This window comes from Alosa alosa, chromosome 10, assembly GCF_017589495.1.
Source record: "Alosa alosa isolate M-15738 ecotype Scorff River chromosome 10, AALO_Geno_1.1, whole genome shotgun sequence".
Lineage (NCBI taxonomy): Eukaryota > Metazoa > Chordata > Actinopteri > Clupeiformes > Clupeidae > Alosa > Alosa alosa.
In genome coordinates this window covers 6,621,450-6,647,808 of record NC_063198.1, presented here as the reverse complement: position 1 = coordinate 6,647,808, position 26,359 = coordinate 6,621,450, and the positions used below count along the sequence as shown (strand labels likewise).

General features: G+C 47.5%; 1 protein-coding gene across 1 annotated transcript in view; it reads right to left on the bottom strand.

Moving 5' to 3' along the window:
* The window catches only part of foxp1b (forkhead box P1b), a 172,696-nt gene that overhangs the window by 135,670 nt on the left and 10,667 nt on the right, over window positions 1-26,359 (bottom strand). The window contains 1 exon segment of the mRNA XM_048253985.1: window positions 20,711-20,826. The gene's annotated coding sequence lies outside the window, so the exon portion shown is untranslated.

Genomic DNA, 26,359 nt, shown 5'->3' with positions numbered 1-26,359 from the left:
TTCTGAGCATTGCGCAGCCCTCGCACATAAACGGCAAAGATTAACACCAACCCCCAGCGGCCTGCTGCTGTCATTCAGCCTCTTCCACCGGTGCCCGCCACCACCACCACCACCACCACCCCCACTGCTGCCACCACGCTCCACACCACCGCCTGCTCCACCCCCTCTCCTCTCTCTGCTTACACTCTCTCTCTCTCCCCCTTCCCTCCCTCCCTCCCTCCCTCCCTCTCTCCTGTTTTCCACGCAAAAAGGGAAGGGAAGGCAAAATGTGTTTCCTGCACTGGTGGAGGAGAAGCAGAGGGTGGAAAAAAGCACCATCCTGCCCCTTCGAACCGCAGCCTATCCACTTCTCCTCCCTCCTTACCACCCGACCCCCTCCATGGCCAGAACACACACACACACACACACACACACACACACACACACACACACACACACACACACAGGCCACCACTGGTCCCTTTCTTGCCGAGGCAGCAGAAGTTCCCTGAAAGGTGGGGTTGTAGTTTGGGGGGTGGTTGTGAGCGCTGGTGGGGGAAGAGGGAGGGGGGAGCGTTTGCCAACTCAAACAGCGGGCAGTTCTCTGGGCGTCAGGGAGAGGAGCATGGGCCTGCGGCCGGCTTCCTGAGGGCTCGGTGCAGCCGGAGAGGGCCCGAGCAAAAGGTAAGCGGTGTGTCAGCGCTACTGTAAACTCTCCGCCACCACCCTGCCCCGACCCGGTCAGCGGGACATTCCGTATCAAAGGAGACGCAACCGCGCCTAAAACACAACAGCATTGTTGCAGCTTTTCCTCTCTCTTTTCTCCCAACACCAACACTAACACCAACACCACCCACACCCACAGCCTTCCCCAACCAACTCCACTGCCGTCCCCATCCAAAACTTCCCACAAATCACAAAGAGGAATAAAAAAAATCAGAGGGAGAGAGAGAGAGAGAGAGAGAGAGAGAGAGAGAGAGAGAGAGAGAGAGAGAGAGAGAGAGAGAGCTCTCGCTTTTTCCGCCATCTTCCCAAACAAAATGCCAGGAGACCAGAAGTGACATTCAGCTGGCGGTTTAAAAATACAGACGCATTGAAAGTGATTAGAGTCTTATTTTATTGTTGAGCGCCTGACACAGGAGAGGAAACCAGAACAATCAATCCAACTGCTATTTTCTTCCCGCTGAATTTAGAAACACTAATTAGTTTTGCTCTCATAAACCCAACCTGAAAACTGGCAATTAGAAACTGCGAAGTAGGAACGTGCTGAAGAAACAAGCACTTGAAGGAGGGAGAGAAGAGAGTGCAAGAAAAAAAAGGAAAAAAGGAAAGGAAAGAAAAAAAACCTTATCTTCCCTCAATTACAATCCAACAATCACCTCCCTCAAAGTCATTCAGATGCTTTCCATGGTGACGACACCACACTAACCCAGAAACACTGAAACACTCAAAATAGAGAGAGAGAGAGAGAGAGAGAGAGAGAGAGAGAGAGAGAGAGGCAGAATCCTATCAAGTATGGCGTAGGCCTGCGACTGTCGCTAAGTCTTCAGATCTGAATGGCAGTGAGCAAAAGCGGGTCCAGGGGGAGGCTTTAACGTACGCGGGTCAGCGCGAGCTGACCGGGCCACCTGGTTGACCACAGTGGCAGCTGGGGCAGAGTGGACCCACAGAGGCTTCAAACCAGCACTTCCTCCCAGCTGGCTCTTTTAGTTTCCACCCACAGAATCACTCCAAGAGAGGAGTTTCCTCTTTCGGCCTCTGATGCAAGAGGCACCCGAAAGCAAACGGTTCATTCTAAACAAAGACAAAAAAATAGGGTTTTTTTCGTGGTTTTGGGGGGGGGAAGGTGGTGGTGTGTGTGTGTGGGGAGGGTGTGTTGGCTTGGGGATGAGGGATGTGAGGATGGGGAAGGGTTTGCCTGGCAAGTGGCATGGTTGTTATGCGCAGGGATGTCATAAGAAATTAATGACAAAAGTTGTGGAAATTGTCTTCAGGAATTTCCGCCGTCGTCCCAGGAGCCCATGCGGGGGGAGGAGTCTTTCATCACTGTCTGACCGAAGACTGATGGCCTGTCAGTGGCTCCCTCCTCCCCTCCTCCTCCTCCTCCAGCTTGGTCCTGGAGGTGGCTAAAAAAGGGGGTCTGGACTGAGGGCAGCGGCTCTTCCAGGCCTCAGCTCTCTCCCTCTCTCTCTCTCTCTCTCTCTTTCTCCTTTCACACTCTCTCTCTCTCTCTCTCTCTTTTCCTTTTTGCCAGGGCGCAATTCTCAGATGCCCGGTCGCTGCCAACGTCCTTGCAGCCAGTGGCGGAGAGGCCAGGAGGTTCACGCTAACCGCCGCGTGTAGCAGCGCTGAACATCTGCTCATGAATGAGCGCGCTGCCCACCCAACTCAGCGCCCCGTCCAGGCTCTGGCTGATGAAAAATTCAAACGCACAACCCCAACTCACTCACCCCCGCCCCCACCCCCACCTCACCCCCGCCCCAACCCAACCCCCGCCCCCCACCCCTTGCTGGCACGCTTGTTTTTTTTTTTTTGCGCTGCTCTCCTGAGCCCGGGCCGAATTATATTAAGAGAGTTTCAGCGCGGCGGCGGTGTGTGTATCAGCGAGAACAGCTGGCACTGAAAGGAGATCGGCTGCCGCCGCTGCTGCTTTCTCCCCGAGCTCCGAGGCTTCACGCCGGACCGGCCTTTCTCTCCACCCCATTTGTCCTTGAAGGAAGAGGGAGGAGAAGTGGGCTGGAGGGAGGGAGGAGAGGGGGTGTCAAACCGCTCAGGTAATAAGAGGAAAGCAGCGGCTACATTTAGTTGATTACTCCCGACGTTCCAGATGCAGATGATGCATTTATAGTATGAAACCCGTGGAAAACAATTAACACCAGGCTGGCAACAACTTTCTGGGTATCGGTGTGGCAGATGATACACAAGGCAACTTTTTGAGCAATGTTCCTAAGTATTGTGGTACTGGCATGTTCCCATTGATATTGACTGATATTTTGTTTTCTAAAGAACTTTAATCATCAGTAGCAAATGTTCATGATCATCAAATCAGAACACATGGATCTGGTTATGTGGTTGCCCAGCAACATTGCTCAAAACATTGTGTCATGTGCCGGCACATTAAGTGTCAAAAGGAAGTATAAAGCACACGTGTCTATCACTGCACCTAAATGAAGAGGCCTAACTATGACTGACAAACTTCAACACGGAGTCCCATCGAGGATTGGGACTCATTAACTCTCACTGAGATATGTGATGTGATGATTGAGAGATAAAGCGGCACTTTGAAACGCTTCCTCGTGTTGCACAACTTAATATCTCTTACTGGATTTCATTCTCGCTAAACGCCCCGGCAAACATCTGTGGGCCCGCGGGAGGTGGGACACCTACACCCAGCACCAGTCTGAGTCATAACGCGCGGCAATATAAACATCTTTATTTGATCTGTCTGAGAGATGCCGTGGGTTTAGGGAAGTAGGCATTTCTGACAGTCAAAAATAAATGATTACTTAACATCCCGCAATTTCACTTCTGCCTTTGATTACATGAAGAGAGAGAGAGGGAGAAAAGTAATTTCATCCATCTGTTGATGTAGAAAACAATCTCTAAGGAAGTATGCTAAAGTACCATGCTAAATGAAATGAGCAAAGGCTAAATTAAAGGCAAATCAAGCTTAACCACTACTATTCTGATGCCAACAGATGCTTGATTTTTTTATAGGCTGATAAACAGACACATTCATGCTCACAACAATCACCACTTCCTGTATCCTAATCTTTATATATAATATAAATCTATATAATATATGGAGAGATTTATGGTTGTGATTACTGTATTTAGCAGACGCTTTTGTCCAAACATATATGTGTGTATGTATATGTGTACGTATGTGTGTGTGTATGTCTGTATGCGTGTGTATGTGCATGTGTATGCGTATGTGTATGTGTATATACATACACACATACATGCATGTGTATATGGACTTCATATGGATATACTGCAATTACTAGAAAACAAATAAATAATACTGTACACAAATTACAGATTATCAGCGAATCAGTTAACCTTATCTGTAGATTTTTTCTTCTTTTTGCCTCCTCTATCAACTTAAATTTTATTTTACTGAAAACCACCAACCTACTATTTGTAAATATTCACAAAACTGAAAAGCTCTGGGATAAGAATGGGAACTACCCTTCGTTCAAAGAGCCACCCAACAAGGATGCTACATGACACCATTGTGTTTTGTACAACTCCCCAAACTACATCTTCGACGACAGAGCAGAGTTGATGGAATAATGAAGAAGGGTCGCTTGAAGATAAACAAAGACAGCACTGATTTATGATCAGCCCATATCACCAAAACTTTCTAAACAGCCAAAAAAAGCACAGTTGTGAATTAACAACGGAGGTGGCAGACAACAAAATTACATTTTTATTAAAAAGTCAGCATTTAAGATTTGTTTTTCCAATATGACGACCATCAGATAGCGTAGGTATACCGTTATCTCTTTTTAATACAGAGAGGCTCACGGGTGTCAGTTTGAGACATCCTCGATTAAAAAAAGGTAAATATGTCTGCTTTCTTCAAACACAAGTATTGTTGACACTTAAATATAATTTTCGGTCGGGGTATCCTAATGAAAGCACTGTGGGGGTGGGTTATATAGAGGCTTTTAATGAGAATCGTTCACTGCTTGCAGACCTGGACGCGATAGCCGTAATGCATGGCTCCTCTTTTTAATAAAATAATTGTTGCAGTTATTAAAGATGAATCTCATCAGAGGCCAGATGACAAAATAATTCATTACCAAAACCTAGGCTTTAAATAGCTGCAAATTAAATTTCTCCACAAAATATGCTTCTAGATAAATGGGATCGTTATTTCATATAAATATTGGATTTACTGTGTCCTTGAAAGGGGAAAAAAAGGAAATGTCCATTAAAAGTTTTAAGAGAAAAGTAGTTTATCAATTGCAAGAGCTGTTGCTGTTTAAACAGAGCAACATTCATGTTCATTTCAGACAAATTACCAAAAGCAAATTATAGCCAAATTCCTCACCCGACTTATGCTTTCCTTTTCAGAGGCAGCAAGCAACAAGCAAAATGTTGTTTTTCAGGGGGGGCGTAGTGTGTGGGCACCTTAATGTACTGCCACATGTTCCGTTGGCTTCTTGTGTGGTGCATGGTGAGTCAGCCGATGGCAAACATTGAAAACATGGCCATTTTCCAGAGAAATACCACCCTTGGTTACCCTTTCTCTCTTTTTTGCATTGTTTGACCGACCACTCAATTTGCAAAATACATTACCCAACCAACTTCAACACATTCTATATAACCTTCCTTGACATTTATTTATGTGCTGGCTGACTGCTTTTAACCAAATGGATGTACAACTGGGGCATTGAACAATATCAATGCAATAACCCTTGTAAGAGGTCACAGACAGCAGAGCACTGGTAAAAAATCTTAAAGCGATCAGGGAGTGGAAGCTGGTATGAAATTGCAAACACACAATAACAAAATCACACATTAATCATAATTACACACATAATTAATCACTGCTCTACGGCAAATATTACAGGTGATAAGCAGGTACATCTGTCAAAGCTGTATGTTCAGTGATCATGTGCAGAATATTTTATATATATTCGATGTATTTCGATGCAGTCCTCTAGATTTCATCTCTCACCCCCATCCCCTCCTTGCCTCAGGATGGACAGCATCTGCACATTCAGTGGAGTGCACTTTCACTTATGGCATTGGAAGTTCCCAGCATGCCTTTCAAGCTGTCGTTTCTCCCCCACCTGCCCCCTCTTCCCAGCAGGATGTAGAGGAAATGGTTTATTAAGATCGGCGTAAGGAGACGTAAAGAGCAGCTGTAACTCACTTGGTGCATTACAGTCTAAACGGCAAAGTTATTTTGACCAATAAAACTCTAATATATTGTTTGAGTGGAATTACACTCACGTTATCTCCCCCCTAATAACATCACAGCAACCCCAGATGCCGTTCGGATCAATAAAGCCCATTACACGTACAGGCCTCAACAAAACGCTCGCGCCGGCCAGCCCACCGACGCGCTGAGCTAATGCCGTCGGGCCGTGGAGAGGCACACTGGCCTCCAGTATTAAATAATCTGCTCGTCACATCTAATCATGAACCACAGCACTAGGGTGGAGATGGTGGAGGTAGTAGTGTTGGTGGTGGAGAGCATCAGGGAGGTTAATAAACAGCACATTCAGATTGGGAGGGCCCCAATCTCCAGGGAGAGTGGGACTGCTGGAGAGGATGGGGGGGGTTTAATGTGTTGCGGCTTGGCCGCGATGATGTCAGTCAGGCTTGACCCGTGGCCGGAGCGCTCGCCTTCGTCTGTCTGGGGCTTCCTGTCGGGAAAAGGGAGCAGCCGAGCACCGTTTCTGGTCTCCACCCCGTCCCTCGCTCCTTCCCTGACCGCAACTCTCCCTTTCTCCCTTTTCCTCTTTCTTCCTCTGTCTCTGTCTCTCTCTCTTAGTCTCTCTTTATCCCTCTCTCTCAGTGTGTCTCAGTCTCTCTCTCTCTCAATCCCTCTCAATCCCTCTCTCTCTATCCCTCTCTCTCAGTGTGTCTCAGTCTCTCTCTTTCTCTATCTGTCTCACTAACCATGATGATTTACCGTCCCTGTTCTGTGCTGTGAACCTGCATCTAAATAGGATAAAGTCAACCAAAACGAGAACACAAAACAAGAAGGGGGAAAAAATAGCCTGTTTTAGTTCGTCAACAGATGTCTGAGTCTGTGCTCAAGCCGTGTGATTTCTTTCCATAAACAAAAGTGACAGACAGCATCTAAATACTGCCTAAGAACCTCCAATAACAAGCCATATTTCATAGTATATCCCTCCCCTGCCAAAGACACGTATACACTATTATTCACCTTACAGTAGCACTTATTCCTGTGGGTGTCCACCAGGTGTTGCACTAAATCACCAAGCAAAGGCATTTGCCCATCAACTAAGAGGGTGGGACACAACTCCTCCCACACACCCTGTGTGGGAGACCACTGTGAGCGTGCGCACACACACACGCACACGCACACACACACACACACACACACACAAACACACATACACACAAAGACACACATGGTACCCACACACACAAACACACACGCAGCGTTCACACATGCATGCACAAAGACACACATGGTATCCACACAAACACACACACACACCCAAAATAGATGCAAGTAGCCTTTGCTATTAGTCATACTGAATTCCTATGTGCGCTGAAGATACCAGTGCAATGCAGCTAGAGAAAAGTGCTATTTTAAGAAAAGCAAACGTTAGGTAATGGTGTCTGATAGCAGGCAGGTAGGCAGCAAGGCCCGTTGGGGTGCAAGCTAACAAGCTCTTTAGTGTTCTCTGTGCTTTTGTTCACTTATTTTCTTTTAGCAACAATGCTGCTTTAGCATATTAAATAAGCTTGTTTGTTCTGGTCAAGGGAGGATGTGGTGAAGAAAATAAATGACTTCAAGGAGGTCTGTACGTCACTCGTGTAACCTCTGCTTACGATTAGAGATGTTGGTGTGTGTGTGTGTGTGTGTGTGTGCATGCAGACCCGAGGAGTGTTGCAGAAAGAGACACCGCATCTTAAAACCACAGGAAAGACTGTTTTGATCTTACGTATATCAGCAGGCTTTGTGATTGAGGGGGGAAAAAAACTTTGCAAACACAGAAAGTGTTAAAAAGAAAGTCCCCTGAAGGTTCTGCTTCGCTGCCAGATTCAGAGCAAAGATATGTTTACACAGTGAGAAAGAAAAACACACAACACTGTGCACAAACCACCTCTAACATCTCACCTACTCTGTTATTAGAATAAAGAACTCAGGTCGTTTCTTTTTGAAAAGGTGAAGTTTACTCTTGGTTTTTGGCATATTGGTGTGGCAAGCACAAAAGGCAACCACTACACACATTCTAGTTTCTTACAGGATAGGCAGACAGATAAACATGACAGATAAACTGCAGACAAGCACAGAGTCACAGTGACACTGAAAAGCACAAGAGTGGCCTGAAGTGACTTGTTTCCCAGTCCAAAGCCTGATGCGAGGAGGTAGGTGTGTGTGTGTGTGTGTGTGTGTGAGGGAGAGAGGGAGAGAGGGGGGGGGAGGGGAGGAGTGGATATAGGGTGAACAGGAGGAGCATTTGGAGGTGAATCATAACCCGCACCAGGAAAAAAAAAAGAAAGATCGTCCATGACAATATGATATTACAGAGCGATAAATAAGCAGGCTCTAAAAAAGGAGCAGAGAGAGAGAGAGAAGAGGAAGAGGGTGGAAGTGAGAGAGATAGATTGAGTGAGGAGAGGAGAGAGAGAGAGAAAGGAAGAATGCCTGACGCCAGCTCAGCTCAAGCAGAGAGAAAGAGAGGGAGAGACAGACAGGGACAGATAGAGAAAGAGAGAGAGAGAGAGAGATAGAGAGAGAGAGAGAGGAGGGGGGAAATAAAGAGAGAGAGCACATAAATAAAATGTGGCACATTTTTTACCTTCTTCAATTATCCGGCTTTTGACACGCAAGCCGAGCACAGTGCAATTAACATCTGAGGAGATAATGGGGTCTATGCGCTCCGATCAATTCCACACATATATATTATCTGTCATTTGGCCGTGTGACCTGCGATCACGTCTACCTAGGCTCACACACTCAGCGTTTCCATAACAGAGGAGATGACTCGATTCCCCCGAGCAAGCTGCGTCTCACGAATGTAAATAAAAAACAACAACGATAAACATCCTCCTCAGGCGCTGCAACAAGCATGGCTGCACATGAAGCTCTTTCAGTTCAAGCTATTGATTTTGCTTTGGCCACACAAAACAAATTGAAACGTCCTTCAGTCAGTTCGCAAAATTTGTGTTAGCTTAAATCATTCGTTCTGAATTTGGACTATGAGAATTACAATTAAAACAAAATCGATCAATGTGTCAACAAGGGGCATAACGGTACACAAATGTTACGGCTCGGTGTGTATCTCGATTTTGAAGTCATGGTTCAGTTCATTTCTGGTACATTAAGCTTGTAAGTAGGTACTGATAACCTAAAATTCATTGACAATATTGCTGATGCGTAACAGGAATAGAATAAAAAAAGTTGTCAAACATTTTCTTTTACATTAATTGCCTAAACTGATTTATGGTCCGCCATACCATACTGTATGTTTGTGTAGATACTCGAATTTTAAACATGGCCCGCAAGCAAAAGAACTTACTGTTGATTATTGTTAGAGACTGCATTTGGTACACATCTATGAACTCAACATCCTGTGCCTAAACGGTTCAGTATGAATATGGGTACTTTACACCCCTAATGTCAACACAATGCCAATCTACTAACAGATATCATCAGAATATCAAGAGAACATTGATCTAGGTGAGCAATTCCATTGATAAGAGACTAGAACACAACTCGCCTCAAAGAATAACAAACAAACAAGCGCAACCTGTCAAACAACCAAGCACAGCTGAAGCAGAGTACTGCAGACAGTCTGCATTTTCTCTGGGTGTGTGGGAGCCGAGGCTAGTCTGTAAACCCAACCAGGTGGAAAGCCCACGGCCCTTCACGCTCAGCAACTATGTTTGTGCATTTGCTCTGTTTTTGTTTATTTCCTTGCTTGTTTGTTTGCCCGTCCCAATCCCCCCCCCCCCATAACCATTTTTGGGGGTATTTCTTTGGGAAAAGTTCAGAGGTATTTCCTTCGTCTTCATGTCCCCTTGAGGAAGACACTGGGAGTGGAGGAAAGCTAGACGGGGGCAGAGAGGCAGATGGACGGGTGTCTCGTTATCTCCAACGTCACCTCAGGGGCCCTGGCCGGTCCCATCTGAATCCTCCACAACAACAGCGCCATAAAGGCAGCTTCTCTTCATCTCAACTTCCAACTCCCGACACACCATTTAAAACTTTGTGGAGGCCACACATTGTCTGAGGGGGTTTTTAAACGCAGGCAATTTGAATCATAAAGATCGTTGAAATCCTGTAGGTTTTTAGCGGGGTTTTGACAGGGTTGGGGAAGTCGCTCGCAGGCCGTGTTGGAACTTCAGAGGGTGGGTTTGAGGTATAGGTGAACATGTGTCATAAAGTTGTACTCATGCATATCCTGTGCACAACCACATATTAAATTCACATGCTCAGTTAATCATTCACTGCTCTGTGCAGAGCATCCATACCCAACGATAACAAGGCTCCTGCAAGCTTGTGTCATGGCCACTTTGAAGTGCAGCGCACTAAAATTAATGCGTCCCAACCCAAACCCCCTTAAGACAATTACTGCAGACCAGACCACACACACACACACACACACACACACACACACACACACACACACACACCCAACTTTATTTCCCCCCGAATCCGCCTCAACAGAAGAGACTACAGTCAGCACACATTTTGATCAGAGCAAAAAAAAAGGCCTCCTCTCGAGTTAAGTTCCACATTTGCAGTGGGGGCAAAGCGATCAGCACAATCCTTGAACCATTTAGACAAGTGATCCATGAACGCAAAGCTGATCCAGTGTCTCCCTGCATTTTTCAGCCTCATTAAGGCTATTAACCTTATATACTCGCCAGGAGATTTTAATGTCAGCTAACAAGAGCCGATCCGCTCATTTGCTCCAAGACTTTTTTTTCCCACTCTTCCTCCCATTTTTGTCAACGAAAAAAAAAAAAGCCTCCTCTGATGTGTCAGACACAAAGAGCCTCAGTGGCAGACACACTTAGTTATGCCGAACTCTTCAGCTCAGTGCTTTTGGCACCGAAAATAAAAACAACCAGGAGCTACGGATGCTCTAGCGATGAGGAAAGAGTTCACTATGGAGAGAAAGAGAGAGAGAAGAAATTTCTTCTTGAGAATAACTCTGGTGTTGTGTGTTCATTAACGTTCACTAAGATACACACTGAAAAACCCATCAGTGGCAAGTTTCAGGTTTTTAGTGAAATCAACATATATAAAAAAACATACGGTATGGTGAGAAAAGGATATTCATCAAGGGAACATCAGAGGCAGAATCCTGCCTCAAAGCGAGCGACAGATAGCCTGAATCCCTGTGTTGCGTATTTGATATGTGATCCCTGATATCTGATGGATGTTTTAGGCATGTGGCCTTTGATGAGATAAGTGAACATGGTTTTAAGATTTAAACATATAGCCATAAGCTGTAAAAGCAGTATGCCCTTATCCAGTATTGCAGGTGAAACATATATAGATGCAAAAAATGTGCGTGGGTGTTTTACGTGTGGGTGTGATACTTTATGTCGTACAAAATCACACCTGTCCTGAAAGCAGACAAAGCCTACTCTAACACACACTGAGAGCTTTCTGAAGGCAACCTGAGGTGCAGGAAAAGGTAATTATACTGTAACAAGAAGACCCAGGAGACTGGCACAATTCAAGGTCTGCAGCACCTTTCTTTCCATTCGTCTTCTCACTAAAGAGAGAATTCACACACTCTGTCTCTCTTTTAGTCACTCTTGCTTTCACAACTCCCTGCTCAACACACATACACATGAACACACACAATCACACACACACACACACACACACACACACACACACACACACACACACACACGTACGTACAAACTTGCTGGCCTTTCCACTTGGCGTCCCAGTGACCCGTGCTGACCTTGAGTGTAACTCCCGAGGCGGAGACCGGAAGGTGTGCTGAGTGAGTGCTGGGGAAAGCGGGGGGTGCACCCCCCCAGACCTGTTACACAATGCAACCGGCTGACCAGCAGCCTCTGCAAGCACCACACTGCCCTGGCCGCCTGATCACACCTCAAAACATCAAACCTGAGGAGTGGACGAGGGGATGGGGGTGTTGGGGGGTGTGTGGTAGCAGATAGGTACAGAAAGAGAGAGGGAGGGAGGGAGGGAGGGAAGGTTCACATCCTCCCTGAAACCGCATCCTGAGCGTGCATCACCGCGCCACACTGTAAATAAATACTCTCTCCTCGCAGCGCTTCCGTCAACTGTCACTGCCTCGCCTCCAATCACCTTCAAGTCCAAACAGGAAAAACATAGCCGGGGGTGGGGGGGGGTGAGGTGAGGGGGGGTAGATGGGAGATATGAGCTTTAATTTGCTTCTGGCTGCAGCTTTTTTCCCTCTCCCCCTTTGTCCACCTCCGCAGCGGTGTTTCCTATTCTCCTGTCGGGCTGGCTGTGGAGGAGGAGGCTTATGTACCGTCCCCACTTCTTCCTGTCACCCGACAGCAGCACGCCGGCCAGGACTCACGTTCGACGATAATGCCAGGAAGTCACCATTAGGTACTGCCGCGGTCGCATCGACACCCGACACAGGCTGTGCCTCCCCTAACGAGACTAGAGAGGGAGAGAGAGAGAGAGAGAGAGAGAGAGAGAGAGAGAGAGAGAGAGAGAAAAAGAGGGAGCGCTACCTGCTAATCCCCTTGGCAACTATCAGAGGAGATGCCGCAGAGCATCAGAGGCGAAGCAGCAGAGCGTGACAGAGCAACAAGTGAAACATGGCAACCTGGCAGTCCCTAAATTGGGCTGATTGTTACGACTTCAGAGAGCCGCGGTTCGTGATCTCTTTATCAGCGCAGGTATCAGGCGCTGGAGCAGCTCGAGGGAAAATAACATCTGCTAAATTCTGGGCCTACTTAAGACAAGGCAGCCCAGGCATGGAGATACCCCCAACACTGAATACAGCCATTGGAATGTCATGATGATAAAAGCTCAAAATGAATTCAACTACATTTCCGAATGATTTTCTTTTCCATCTCTTAACTGATCTGTCATTTTATCTCTACCAAGGGCCAAACGGTCTCTTTAAGGTCATCTTATCTTAAGCTGAACACACAGTTGAATAAGGAGGTGATCTTAACAAGCTCTACCTGCTTTGTAACAACACCAGGGATTTATATGGAGCCGTAGATGCACAAACGCTGGCTCCCCTGGACAAGAACGGAGTCAAAAGATGTCCCCAAAAAACGATGAGTGATAAATTATACAGCATGATTACATGCTTATCCTACGGAGAGCCATAAAATCCAGCCCGGACGCCCAGTGCCCGCCACTGTCCCCTTCCTGCCTGGCCTGCCTCTGGGCGCTGTAGCTCAGGCGTGCAGCTCCTGAAGCACTCCCTCTATTGTTCATTACACTTCAATGAGTGGCGCTGATAATTAGCCACAGCTGCTGACTTCGACCCTATCAGTGTTCTGCCTGGACAAACTGCTGCCCACCAGGCTTGGGGAAAAGAGAACAATATAATGATTTGGTCTGATCAGGCAAGAATTATTGTGGAATGACTACTGACATATGTGTCTGTGTGGGGGCTGACTACTGACGTGTGTCTCTGTGTGTGTGTGTGAGTGTGTGTGTGTGTGTGTGTGTGTGTGTGTGTGTGTGTGTGTGTGTGTGTGTGTGTGTGTGTGTGTGTGAGAGAGAGAGAGAAACATGACAATGAGCTAGAATGAGAGAAAGGGTGAGAGGTGAAGCAGAGGATAGTTGCAGACAAAAACTAAAAAACGTTTTGTTTCGTTTGACGGTTATTGTTGAAGAAAGAAAAGTAAAATCATTTAAAGAAATGGCATTTGATTGTTCTCGTGCTCTCCCCCCACCACGGAACTGTCGGATCTGAACTTGATTCATCCAGCAGAGTGGAGACACAATCGAGAACAGAAAACTTGCGGGGGTGGATCTCCAACTGTAGATCGGTCACCCCGTCTAAAAGAAAACGCTCCACAGCGTCGAGCAACAAACACCAGCCGAAGTCACGACACCACAACTCCAAAGATTCCAGCAATATCAGAAATTAGCCTTGTCCACATAAAATGTCAACTGAAGTGAGGGCTCTAAAAGGTGTCAAGTGAAGGACTTTGTGGGAGTTCATTCATCGTAAGAACCCACTGGGGAGTTATTTTGTTCTGTGAAACAGAAAAGGTGGAGCTCATTAGGTTCATTGAATGATCTGATGAGCTTGTGTGCTGCAGCTGCAGCAGCAGCAGCAACAGGTGGAGGGAGAGCTGAGGCATTATCGGAGTTAGCGGTAGCAGTGGTGGTGGGTGGTGAACAGAGGGGTCCGTACGCTGAGCATCTGCTGAAGAGGCCCCGACGCTGTGCACTCACCCAAACGCATAGCGGCTGCGGAGCTGCAGGGCTGCAGCAGCAAGAGGCTGCAGCGTCCGTCGCCTGGCCAGCGCCTCAGGAGGAGGCGAGCCTGCGTGGAGCGGAGACTATTTAAAGGCCAATCGCTCACTGCCCACGCCTTCAGCACTGCACAGTGTGTGTATGTGTGTGTGTGTGTGTGTGTGTGTGTGAGAGAGAGAGAGGCAGAGGGACCAACACACACAACACACACAAACGTGATTTTAACCACTATCACCACAGTCTGGATGGGTAACACATTCGTTCCAGTGGTTAATACCATGGTGTAGTACCCATTTTGTAAAACAAAACTGAGATTGTGATATTTACTATAAACTCTCAGAATCTGTTACCAATCAGTAGTAATGATGGCGAAAAGTGTCAGCCAAAAAGAGAGAAAGGTCAAGCTCCTGGACCTCGTCCAGAAATAAACTCACTCAGAAAGTGACTCAGAAACATTGCTGTGCTCCAAATCTGACTGTAAATGGCCCAAAGCTGGGCGCCAAATTTTAGACTATTCATGTCACCATGACAAATCTGTCTACATGTCAGCAAAAGCATATCTGAGACTGTGCAGAGACACATACAAAGTTACACATACAAAAAACGTGCTTGAGACACACTCATTTCCATGACAGGGGATCGGCTACAATGAATAAAGATCATACAATTAAATGTTTTCATTGGAACATTTGAAAACTATTTGCATGGATAATACAAACTTGCTGGCCTTTCCACTTGGCGTCCCAGTGACCGTGCTGACCTTTAGTGTAACTCCCGAGGCGGAGACCGGAAGGTGTGCTGAGTGAGTGCTGGGGAAAGCGGGGGGGAGGGGGGGTGCACCCCCCCAGACCTGTTACACAATGCAACCGGCTGACCAGCAGCCTCTGCAAGCACCACACTGCCCTGGCCGCCTGATCACACCTCAAAACATCAAACCTGAGGAGTGGACGAGGGATGGGGTGTTGGGGGTGTGTGGTAGCAGATAGGTACAGAAAGAGAGAGGGAGGGAGGGAGGGAGGGAAGGTTCACATCCTCCCTGAAACCGCATCCTGAGCGTGCATCACCGCGCCACACTGTAAATAAATACTCTCTCCTCGCAGCGCTTCCGTCAACTGTCACTGCCTCGCCTCCAATCACCTTCAAGTCCAAACAGGAAAACATAGCCGGGGGGTGGGGGGTGGGGGTGAGGTGAGGGGGGGTAGATGGGAGATATGAGCTTTAATTTGCTTCTGGCTGCAGCTTTTTTCCCTCTCCCCCTTTGTCCACCTCCGCAGCGGTGTTTCCTATTCTCCTGTCGGGCTGGCTGTGGAGGAGGAGGCTTATGTACCGCCCCCCACTTCTTCCTGTCACCCGACAGCAGCACGCCGGCCAGGACTCACGTTCGACGATAATGCCAGGAAGTCACCATTAGGTACTGCCGCGGTCGCATCGACACCCGACACAGGCTGTGCCTCCCCTAACGAGACTAGAGAGGGAGAGAGAGAGAGAGAGAGAGAGAGAGAGAGAGAGAGAAAGAGAGAAAAAGAGGGAGCGCTACCTGCTAATCCCCTTGGCAACTATCAGAGGAGATGCCGCAGAGCATCAGAGGCGAAGCAGCAGAGCGTGACAGAGCAACAAGTGAAACATGGCAACCTGGCAGTCCCTAAATTGGGCTGATTGTTACGACTTCAGAGAGCCGCGGTTCGTGATCTCTTTATCAGCGCAGGTATCAGGCGCTGGAGCAGCTCGAGGGAAAATAACATCTGCTAAATTCTGGGCCTACTTAAGACAAGGCAGCCCAGGCATGGAGATACCCCCAACACTGAATACAGCCATTGGAATGTCATGATGATAAAAGCTCAAAATGAATTCAACTACATTTCGAATGATTTTCTTTTTCCATCTCTTAACTGATCTGTCATTTTATCTCTACCAAGGGCCAAACGGTCTCTTTAAGGTCATCTTATCTTAAGCTGAACACACAGTTGAATAAGGAGGTGATCTTAACAAGCTCTACCTGCTTTGTAACAACACCAGGGATTTATATGGAGCCGTAGATGCACAAACGCTGGCTCCCCTGGACAAGAACGGAGTCAAAAGATGTCCCCAAAAAACGATGAGTGATAAATTATACAGCATGATTACATGCTTATCCTACGGAGAGCCATAAAATCCAGCCCGGACGCCCAGTGCCCGCCACTGTCCCCTTCCTGCCTGGCCTGCCTCTGGGCGCTGTAGCTCAGGCGTGCAGCTCCTGAAGCACTCCCTCTATTGTTCATTACACTTCAATGAGTGGCTCTGATAATTAGCCACAGCTGCTGACTTCGACCCTATCAGTGTTCTGCCTGGACAAACTGCTGCCCACCAGGCTTGGGGAAAAGAGAACAATATAATGATTTGGTCTGATCAGGCAAGAATTATTGTGGAATGACTACTGACATATGTGTCTGTGTGGGGGCTGACTACTGACGTGTGTCTCTGTGTGTGTGTGTGTGTGTGTGTGTGTGTGTGTGTGTGTGTGTGTGTGTGTGTGTGTGTGTGTGTGTGTGTGTGTGTGTGTGTGAGAGAGAGAGAGAAACATGACAATGAGCTAGAATGAGAGAAAGGGTGAGAGGTGAAGCAGAGGATAGTTGCAGACAAAACTAAAAAACGTTTTGTTTCGTTTGACGGTTATTGTTGAAGAAAGAAAAAGTAAAATCATTTAAAGAAATGGCATTTGATTGTTCTCGTGCTCTCCCCCACCACGGAACTGTCGGATCTGAACTTGATTCATCCAGCAGAGTGGAGACACAATCGAGAACAGAAAATCCTGCGGGGTGGATCTCCAACTGTAGATCGGTCACCCCGTCTAAAAGAAAACGCTCCACAGCGTCGAGCAACAAACACCAGCCGAAGTCACGACACCACAACTCCAAAGATTCCAGCAATATCAGAAATTAGCCTTGTCCACATAAAATGTCAACTGAAGTGAGGGCTCTAAAAGGTGTCAAGTGAAGGACTTTGTGGGAGTTCATTCATCGTAAGAACCCACTGGGGAGTTATTTTGTTCTGTGAAACAGAAAAGGTGGAGCTCATTAGGTTCATTGAATGATCTGATGAGCTTGTGTGCTGCAGCTGCAGCAGCAGCAGCAACAGGTGGAGGGAGAGCTGAGGCATTATCGGAGTTAGCGGTAGCAGTGGTGGTGGGTGGTGAACAGAGGGGTCCGTACGCTGAGCATCTGCTGAAGAGGCCCCGACGCTGTGCACTCACCCAAACGCATAGCGGCTGCGGAGCTGCAGGGCTGCAGCAGCAAGAGGCTGCAGCGTCCGTCGCCTGGCCAGCGCCTCAGGAGGAGGCGAGCCTGCGTGGAGCGGAGACTATTTAAAGGCCAATCGCTCACTGCCCACGCCTTCAGCACTGCACAGTGTGTGTATGTGTGTGTGTGTGTGTGTGTGTGTGTGAGAGAGAGAGAGAGGCAGAGGGACCATGAGTGAGAAGAGAGGATATGTGAACAGTGGGCTAAAGGGGATGGGGGGGGATTACAGTCTTAAGGACCCTTGGCTGTTGTTAAATGTTACGGCGCCTCCAGTTCAAAGGCATAAATAAGCAGCACAAATAATCTGAAACACACACACACACACACACACACACACACACGCCACCCTGTTCCTCAAGCACACTGCTGCACTTTTCTGCACAGCTGACTAATGGCAGATAATTGAACAATTACAGCAATTTGCTTTGTCTATCAGTCAGCATCTAATTTGCCATGCCCACATGCATTCTGCTCCTTCCTCGGGCACGAGCCCCTCGTCGTCGTTCACACCACCACAAACGCAAACATATGCATCCCAGGGACATGATAATTGAAAGGGACCGAGGCGAAGTTCAACTTGTTAAGGGGAGGATGTTTGTGGATGAGGGAAGGTCTGGCGGTCCTTCATTAGCGGGCAGGGTCGCAGGCGGAGGGTGAGTGAGCGGGTTGGGTGAGTTTTGCCCTCTCCAAGCAGCGGGGAAGGAAATGGAGGAGCTTTTGCTTTTATTGTTGCTTCAAATTAACCCCGCGCTCGGCGGGAGCACGGCCGCGGTGACCTCTCCCTTTAGCGAAATACATCTCCCGCTCGCCTCTGTCAACAATGCTGCATAATGATGGCAGAGGGCATTTAATTGGGGAAAGGGGTGACAAACACACACACATACACAAACTGGGCGCACATACAGACACACATGCACAAACACACTAAACACACACACACACCTGAGAAGAGTGATTAAACTGATGGCGACCTCACTCGGAAGACTCCTGTCAAAATTGGACAGGCACTCTAGTGCTTCAGCCATCACACTTTCGCAGTGTAAAAAGCGAGGACACTGGTGGAGGTTGTGTAGGCATCTTCAATACCTAACCATTGTAGATTAGTATGACTAGTGCATTCAGAGCCGAGACGTCTAGACTGTGGTTTCTACTCCACTCACAGTAATGACAGAATATTCCACAGCATTACTTAGCATTACTGAATGACTTAATATTCTCATGCAGGTCCTCAAAAAGAAACTATGAGAACAACACCACAAGCAGAAGCACAGGGGAATAAAAAAACGGCCAGCCTGTCTCCGCACAAAGACACGTCTGTGTTTTCTTTCCCGACTTTGTGGCCTCTGATATACGTCCCGTTCCCCGGCCCAGACAGACGATGTGAGAGGGACGACTTGCCCGCTGGGGAACTGTGGAGGGTGGGAGGGGCCCGCCCTGAACCCGTGGCCTCGTGGCCCAGAAGCATGTGGGCCTGCTCCAGGGGAGGAGGAGGCTGGGTGGACGCTTGACCTGGAAATCCTGCCTCTCCGTCCCCACCCATGCACATAGAGACGCGACAGAGGAGGAGCGAGGAGAGGAGGGGAGGGACATAAGAGGAAATAGCCCAAAGACACACACACACACACACACACACACACACACACACACACACACACACAGAATCTGCTGGTCCTCTCCTTCATTTCTGCAGTGAACTTCAAGGGATTAGGAGATCTTCTGAGTGCCCCCCCCCCCACACAGACACACACACACACACCACCCTCTCCATCACCCACCCCCACCACCACCACCACCCCATCTCAAACCTCCCCACTGTCCCCTAACTCTTCTGTGTATGAAAAATGATTATGAAGATGCACAGACATTAAATATCTTACCCGGGGCACAAAGGAAGCTAGTGGCATAACCAGCGGGCAAATGCACAATCAGCAGTTGAGACGGCGCAGCGCAGAGCGGGGGGAGAAAACACACACTAATGCCGCTTTTTATGGCACAGATCAATGACTCAAGCCATTGCCCACAGAGCCCACAAATGGGCCGTTAAGTGCAGTGGCACAGAGAGCAACATGCCCCCTGTTCAGCAACCCACTCCACTATGTGTCTATGTCTCTCTCTCTCTCTCTCTCTCTCGCTCTCTCTCTCTCTCTCCATTTATATCAAAACAGGCTGAAGAGCCCCCACAATGCACTGCCACAAAATAACAACTGTCACCTTCAGCAGAATTCATTAAACCAATGCTAATGTTGTCTTGTCCTAATGTAATTTTTATAATTGAAATTTAATTCTGCTTCAATATTTAGGAGGGAGCGGGGAGAGAGATTTTAATTGACGTTAGTAGTAATTAATTGCCGGCAAGCGCAAGGCTTTTTTAACGCGGGGGAACTTAACAAAAAAAAAAAAAAAACCTGACACTGAGATTGGGACAGCGAGTGGGGCGAGCATGAGAGGTGCCTGCTGGGACGGTTTCATCATCACGGCCGCCCCTCCTGCTGATTCGTCGGGGTCGGGTGGGGAGGGGGTGGAGGGGGACATAGTGTGGGGTGGTGCGCGATAAACTCCTCTTCGCAGTCGGAGATTTAATTGCACACAGATTCCATTACCTCTGCACAAATGTCACGTTCGCTTCTGATCAGGGCCATGGCATGGGGCTGCCAGCGTGGCTGGCACAGTGCCAAGCTCGGGTGCAGAAAAGCGCTCGCCCAATCGCGACGCGCTTGGCTGACAGCACACAAGGAAGGGTGGAGGGGGGACTGTGGCATGGACGGTGGCAGGTTGCTGAATGACAATGATGTAGAAATGACATGCAAAACAGCCGCATGTGCTGTTAACTGAGAGAGACCGGAGCTAGTGATATGTTCTGAAACAGACAATGAGGTCAAAGTGATCTACAACAGCTTCGCACCCTTCGCGTGAAACCCACATAACTATTTACGGACGGCGTTTAATAAACGCACTGGCAAACGCGCTGTTAACCATCATGAACACGTGTTGGAGAGCTATTGTGGTTCATTTGGTTTTAAAAATATTACACCTTCATAATAGAGAGAATAGAATAAAAACTATTGAATCTAGCGGTCAATAACAATAGTAGGAGACTTTTTTTTATGTAAGTGTTTATCAAGGCAAGTCAATATTCATTTTTGTATTTCCACGATAAATTCCATTTCCATATATAGAAATATATCAAATAATATATATTTCATCATTCATTCAAAATTATTTTTACAATTATTTACACACCGTATCACACATTGCTAAATTTACACAATTCACCTTTTCAAAATGTTATTTATTATAGTTTGTTCAGACACTTTTAAGTACCTACCTTCTATCACTCGCTCTGAGGAGACTGACACTCCATTCTGCCAGTGAGAATTCAGCTGAGCGCCACGGAGGGCTGGACCATGAGGAGGTGAACGGGTGGAGGCAGCTTTGGCGTCACTACAGAAAGAACCCAAAGATAGCCATCAGAGGAATACATACAGGAATCCACATCATACCAACAGGTGGGGAAAACACCTATAGAACCGTACACAACCCACGTAAACAGGAATAGTAACCTGAGAGGAAGAAAAACAATAAAAACACACACAACACACACAAACGTGATTTTAACCACTATCACCACAGTCTGGATGGGTAACACATTCGTTCCAGTGGTTAATACCATGGTGTAGTACCCATTTTGTAAAACAAAACTGAGATTGTGATATTTACTATCGGCTCTCAGAATCTGTTACCAATCAGTAGTAATGATGGCGGAAAAGTGTCAGCCAAAAAAAGAGAGAAAGGTCAAGCTCCTGGACCTCGTCCAGAAATAAACTCACTCAGAAAGTGACTCAGAAACATTGCTGTGCTCCAAATCTGACTGTAAAATGGCCCAAGCTGCGGCCAAATTTTAGACTATTCATGTCACCATGACAAATCTGTCTACATGTCAGCAAAAGCATATCTGAGACTGTGCAGAGACACATACAAAGTTACACATACAAAAAACGTGCTTGAGACACACTCATTTCCATGACAGGGGATCGGCTACAATGAATAAAGATCATACAATTAAATGTTTTCATTGGAACATTTCGAAAACTATTTGCATGGATAATCAACTCATACAACAACAGATTTTGCTCTGAAGCAAAACAGTCAACAGCCTTTTGGCCTACGTGGAACACATGGCAACCATTACGGGACATTGGGAGTGCAAAGCCTTAAGATGTGGCTGTGAATTAGTGAACGTTTCCCAAGCTCTGACATCGGTCTGCAGACTGGGGTGTAATGAGTGCGAAGAGTGCAGTCGCAAGTTGCTGAGTGTCAAACCGCCACTCGCCAGCGGGGTCAGCATGTGTGTCAGCATGTGTGTGTGTGTGTGTGTGTGTGTGTGAGAGAGTGTGCACATGTGTGTACCAGTACGTCTACCAGTGACCAAATATAACTGCAACTGTGCCTCAGCAGCACCAAAGGCCTAAAACCAGACACAACAAACTGTAGTGCCGACAACCAGGCTAGTCATGATTCATGCGTGTGTGGAATTCAGGCGAGGGCGACTAACCCTACCCCCCTCAGGAGGCCGCTTCCACAAACCCGTCCGCATTCTTCACTTCGCCCCCCCCCCCCAATCCCCCGAGATAAGACCCCACTGATTAGCCGGCTACGTGCCTGTCATTACTCCAAAAAATATGTTGATCCCCACGGAGTGCTCTGTCCCTTCACATTCACAGCCACGACGCCGACTCCAAGCGCTGCTCCACACAGACAGACGCTCCGCACAGACAGCCGCTCCACACTCAGGGTTCGGGGGGGGGGGAGAGACTGGAATACCGACAGCCAATGGGGGTCGTAGGTACATTTGTCAACAGAGAGGCCCTTTTGGACGTTTTTAACAGCCGCCTCTGTGCTTATACGTCCACTGGGCCGTAGTGGCTTTGATAGGGCAGCTTGGCCCTTGGTTAAGGTTCGGGGGGCTGCGGGCCCTTTTTGCATACCAGCTGCTCAACTCCACACCCTTCAACGTCTGCGAACATGTGGTTTTAATCCCGGCTTTTCACACAAATTGCAATCCTTGTCAGTTTCAAAAGAAACCAGTTACCAGCCACTTTAAAGCCGTTTGTTAATTGCCACTTGTTTGTGTGTCAAGTTTCCAGCCCCTCTGGAGCAAAAAATAAAAAATATTTCATAATGCTCTTGTGTTGGAAGTAGCACCAAGTCAAACACTCATTTCTTTTTTTTTCTTCTTTTTTTGCAGCATTGAGCTCAAAACAAAAATGTCAACAGGGTGGGGGTTTTCCCCTGCAAACAGCGACTCGAGTACAGTGAATAATAAAAAGACAGAAAAAAAGATCAGTTTCGTTCCTAATCAACAGGCCCCTTTTCAGCTCTCTTTCTCACTCACTTGTACTCACACACACACACACACACACACACACACACACACACACACACACACACACACACACACACACACACACACACACACACACACACACACACACACACGCGCGCGCGTGCTTCATGGCAGCGACAGAGATGATATCACAAGGAAACTCGACGACGGTGCAAATTAACTGGTCGCTCTTTCTCAAACTGCGCGGGTTGGGCTCGCTTTGTGCCAGGGCCTTGGCTCTTCCTCCGAGTGGAAACGGCCACGGCGCCGGATCAACGGCCTTGACCCGTTTTTAGTCGCACCACTCCCCGCACCTCATCTGAGGCAGTGTCAGGCCGACGGGACACTCCGGCTGACCCGAGCGGGTCGGCACAATTATAAGAGAGTGGTCTTCCAGCGCGGATGGCCGCTTGACCCGGCAGTGCAAGGCAAAGGGAAGACAGGCGAGGAAGAAGAGAGGAGAGAGAAGGAAAAAAAAAATACACCCCATGATTTAAACCCCTCCCCAAGACGTGCTGACAAGGTTACAGGGTCAACAGAGACATTAACGGGTCAGTGTGTGGCCCACTTGGGAACAATTACTCCCGGTCACAGTTAAGTGGACACTTGATTGAACACGATGGAGGCAGGACACACATCCCACAGATAACAATCCCCAGAGTCATTTAGGATAAAAAGCCCTTGTGATACTGCCTTTATGGCCAAAACTCATCTTCCTTTTTCCCTTTTAAAAGAATGTGAGAGTGTGATGGAGAGCTATTCTCTAGGCTTGGATGTGACTAGGCATTAACATTTTCCTGAGCAACCGATCAGGCACACAAGAGCAGCCGCAAGGTGAGATGGGAAAGACAAACAACAAAAGGAGATGACTTTAAAGTTGGAACCCATCTGCACTGTGGCACGCCGCTTGTATTCTCTTAGTAACCAAGTCTAAGGCAGCAGTGGAAAGACTAAAATACTACACAATCAGAGTCTAAACAGAGCTGACTAGAAAACTCTCTGCAGCCTAATATTAGCTTAGCAAAAGCTAAAAAGCATGTCACTAACTATGAAATAGTTCATGTGTCTAAGCATTAAGCATTTTTTTTTTAAATGGTTGAAATGTGGTATGTGATGCATACCACATTGCAACCATGACCCATGCTTTGCGAAAACAATCCGCTTGCAGATGTCGCAGCAAGGGAATCATAACCAACTCAGAATGTGAGATTTCAAAGTGAGTCAGCACAAGCCTGCATGTGAAACGGGTCAGTGATTCTGTCTGGCACAAGGGCGCACAAGGACTCCGAGGACGGCTCCAGATTTGTGTTCTCATGTTCTTTCTGATTAGGTACAATTAGGTTGGTGCTATTGTTTCATTCTCAGAGAAGTTGAACACTAATGACCTTTTACCCACTGACACCATTGGATACACTACTGAAGTGATCTCATCTCGTGTGCCGCGAGTCAGGCCTAAGTGAGAACTACTCATTAGGAAATCTGATTCAACAAAGGTTACATTAAAATGCATTTAGCATTACTTCTACAGAGATAGTCTCACTTTTTAAGCAGTTTCTAACGGCCAAAGTGCTTAAAAAGATATGATTCCCAGGAAAGGAAAAATAATAGGTGATCTCAGAGGTTTCTGGTCCATGTGGGTGTGTGTTGCTTATCAATTTTCGAGCACATTTTTTTGTCCATTAGCATGAGCCGTGTGTTGGGTTCATGCATTGTGTTGTGCATTGTTTACTTATGCGTTCTGCGGTAGAAAATCATTCCCACATTGGCCTTCCTCCGCTGCCTGCCCCAGTAGCAGCTGTGGACTGTTAGAGGCAGCAGCCGCCACAGTTCACTTCACCGGCAGAAATCGAGACGGCTAGAGAGAGAGGGGGAGAGAGAGAAAGAAAGAAAGGGAGAGGAGAGGAAAAGAGAGAGAGACAGAGAGAGAGAGAAGGGGGGGGCACAGCTGCACCAAATGAAGATGGGTGTAAAAGTATGGCAGATGGTAAAAGAGAAGCCAGGAGAGAAGGAGTGCGAAAGAAGAAAGGCCAAAGAAAAAACAACAAGTAGGCTATAGGAGACCACTTCAGTGCAGTCTTCCTCACACACACACACACACACACACACACACACACACACACTGAAAAGAAAACACAACAGAGGACAACTCTAAAAATAGGTTCTCTCTCCTTTAAAGGGGAGCTACACTAACACAGAAGAACCACTTGCTCCAGAGCCCCGCTCACCTACCCAACCACTAAAACAAAACCCTAAACAGCACACCAGACGAGGTGAGACAAGCAGAGAGCTGAGAGCTTCCTTCTCCCCATGTACACACACACACACACACACGCACACACACGCACACACACGCACACACACGCACACAGAGGCATCCAGGAAGCGCCGCGCGTTCAGGAGCGGAGGAAGCAGCGTGCTGCGGCGGTGGAAGTCTCCACTTGCTTTTTTTACTTCTCCCGTGTCTTTGCTCATTAGCTGGGCTGTCTTCCAATTCATTTAGGGACCCCCATGAGAAACACTCTTCCCCCGGAACCTACCGGAATGACACAACATTGCCACCATTTGCATATGCAAAACACACTGAGCAACAGGCTCCGCTGCTCAATTGACCTATTGCTTGTTGTGGTAGCAGAGTTATTCCCGGGGACGGTTTTGTAACCAAGTGGGCGTCATGTGAATACCATCTGGGTACCACTTATTTAAAGCTGGCACTAGTCCCGTGGCAGGCACCCTGGCAATGAGGAGGAAAGGAATAAATTGCATCATTTACTTAACATCCATTTGCCGTTGTGCCCGTTAAAAACCCATGACTAAATAATTTGGTTATTTCTGCTGCCAGTTCCCGCTGTCAGCCAAATTGCATGGTATACGTGACAAATAAAGGAGACCAAAAAAACAGCGAAGCTGTCAAAGGACTGATAACGCAGTAGCCAACATGTTTGCCATATTTTACGCCCACCATTGAGAGTCACTTGATGTCCATCTCCGTCCATTCACACGAAGCACTCCTCACAATTTAACACCATGCAATCCTGACCAGAGAGAGAGAAAGAGAAAGAGAAAGAGAGAGACCGCATGGCAATTGGACCAACACAGGCCCTTTTTCATCTTAGTCACCACTGGGGAGTGGTGAGGCTCGCTAATTGTGCGAGAGCCGAGATATGGGGTAGGGAGAGCAGGCGTGCCTCCACATCAAAAGCCACCTGAAACATTCACCAGGTGCGGCCCGCACAGCTGGGCCACTTGACGGAGACGGAGCTGTGTGCTGTGTGCCCTGTGATGTGATCCCCAGTCGCCTTAAACAACAAGCCCCAATTTTCTGCTTCATGCAGGACGTCAGCACAGCTCAGCTGCACAACAAAACCCCAAAACACTCGGTCCCCATTTTCTGCTTTATGAGTTGCGTTGCACAGGTCAGCTTATCTTAGCTGCCTCTGCTCTCCTTCACAAATGACTAAGGTAGAGAGAAGAAGCAACATGTATGATTCACATACAATCCCTATCTGATATCCATCCACAAGTGTGTGCTGTCGAAACAACAAGTGTGTTCCAACAACACAAACATCAAGTGTGTGTTCCAACAACGCAAAC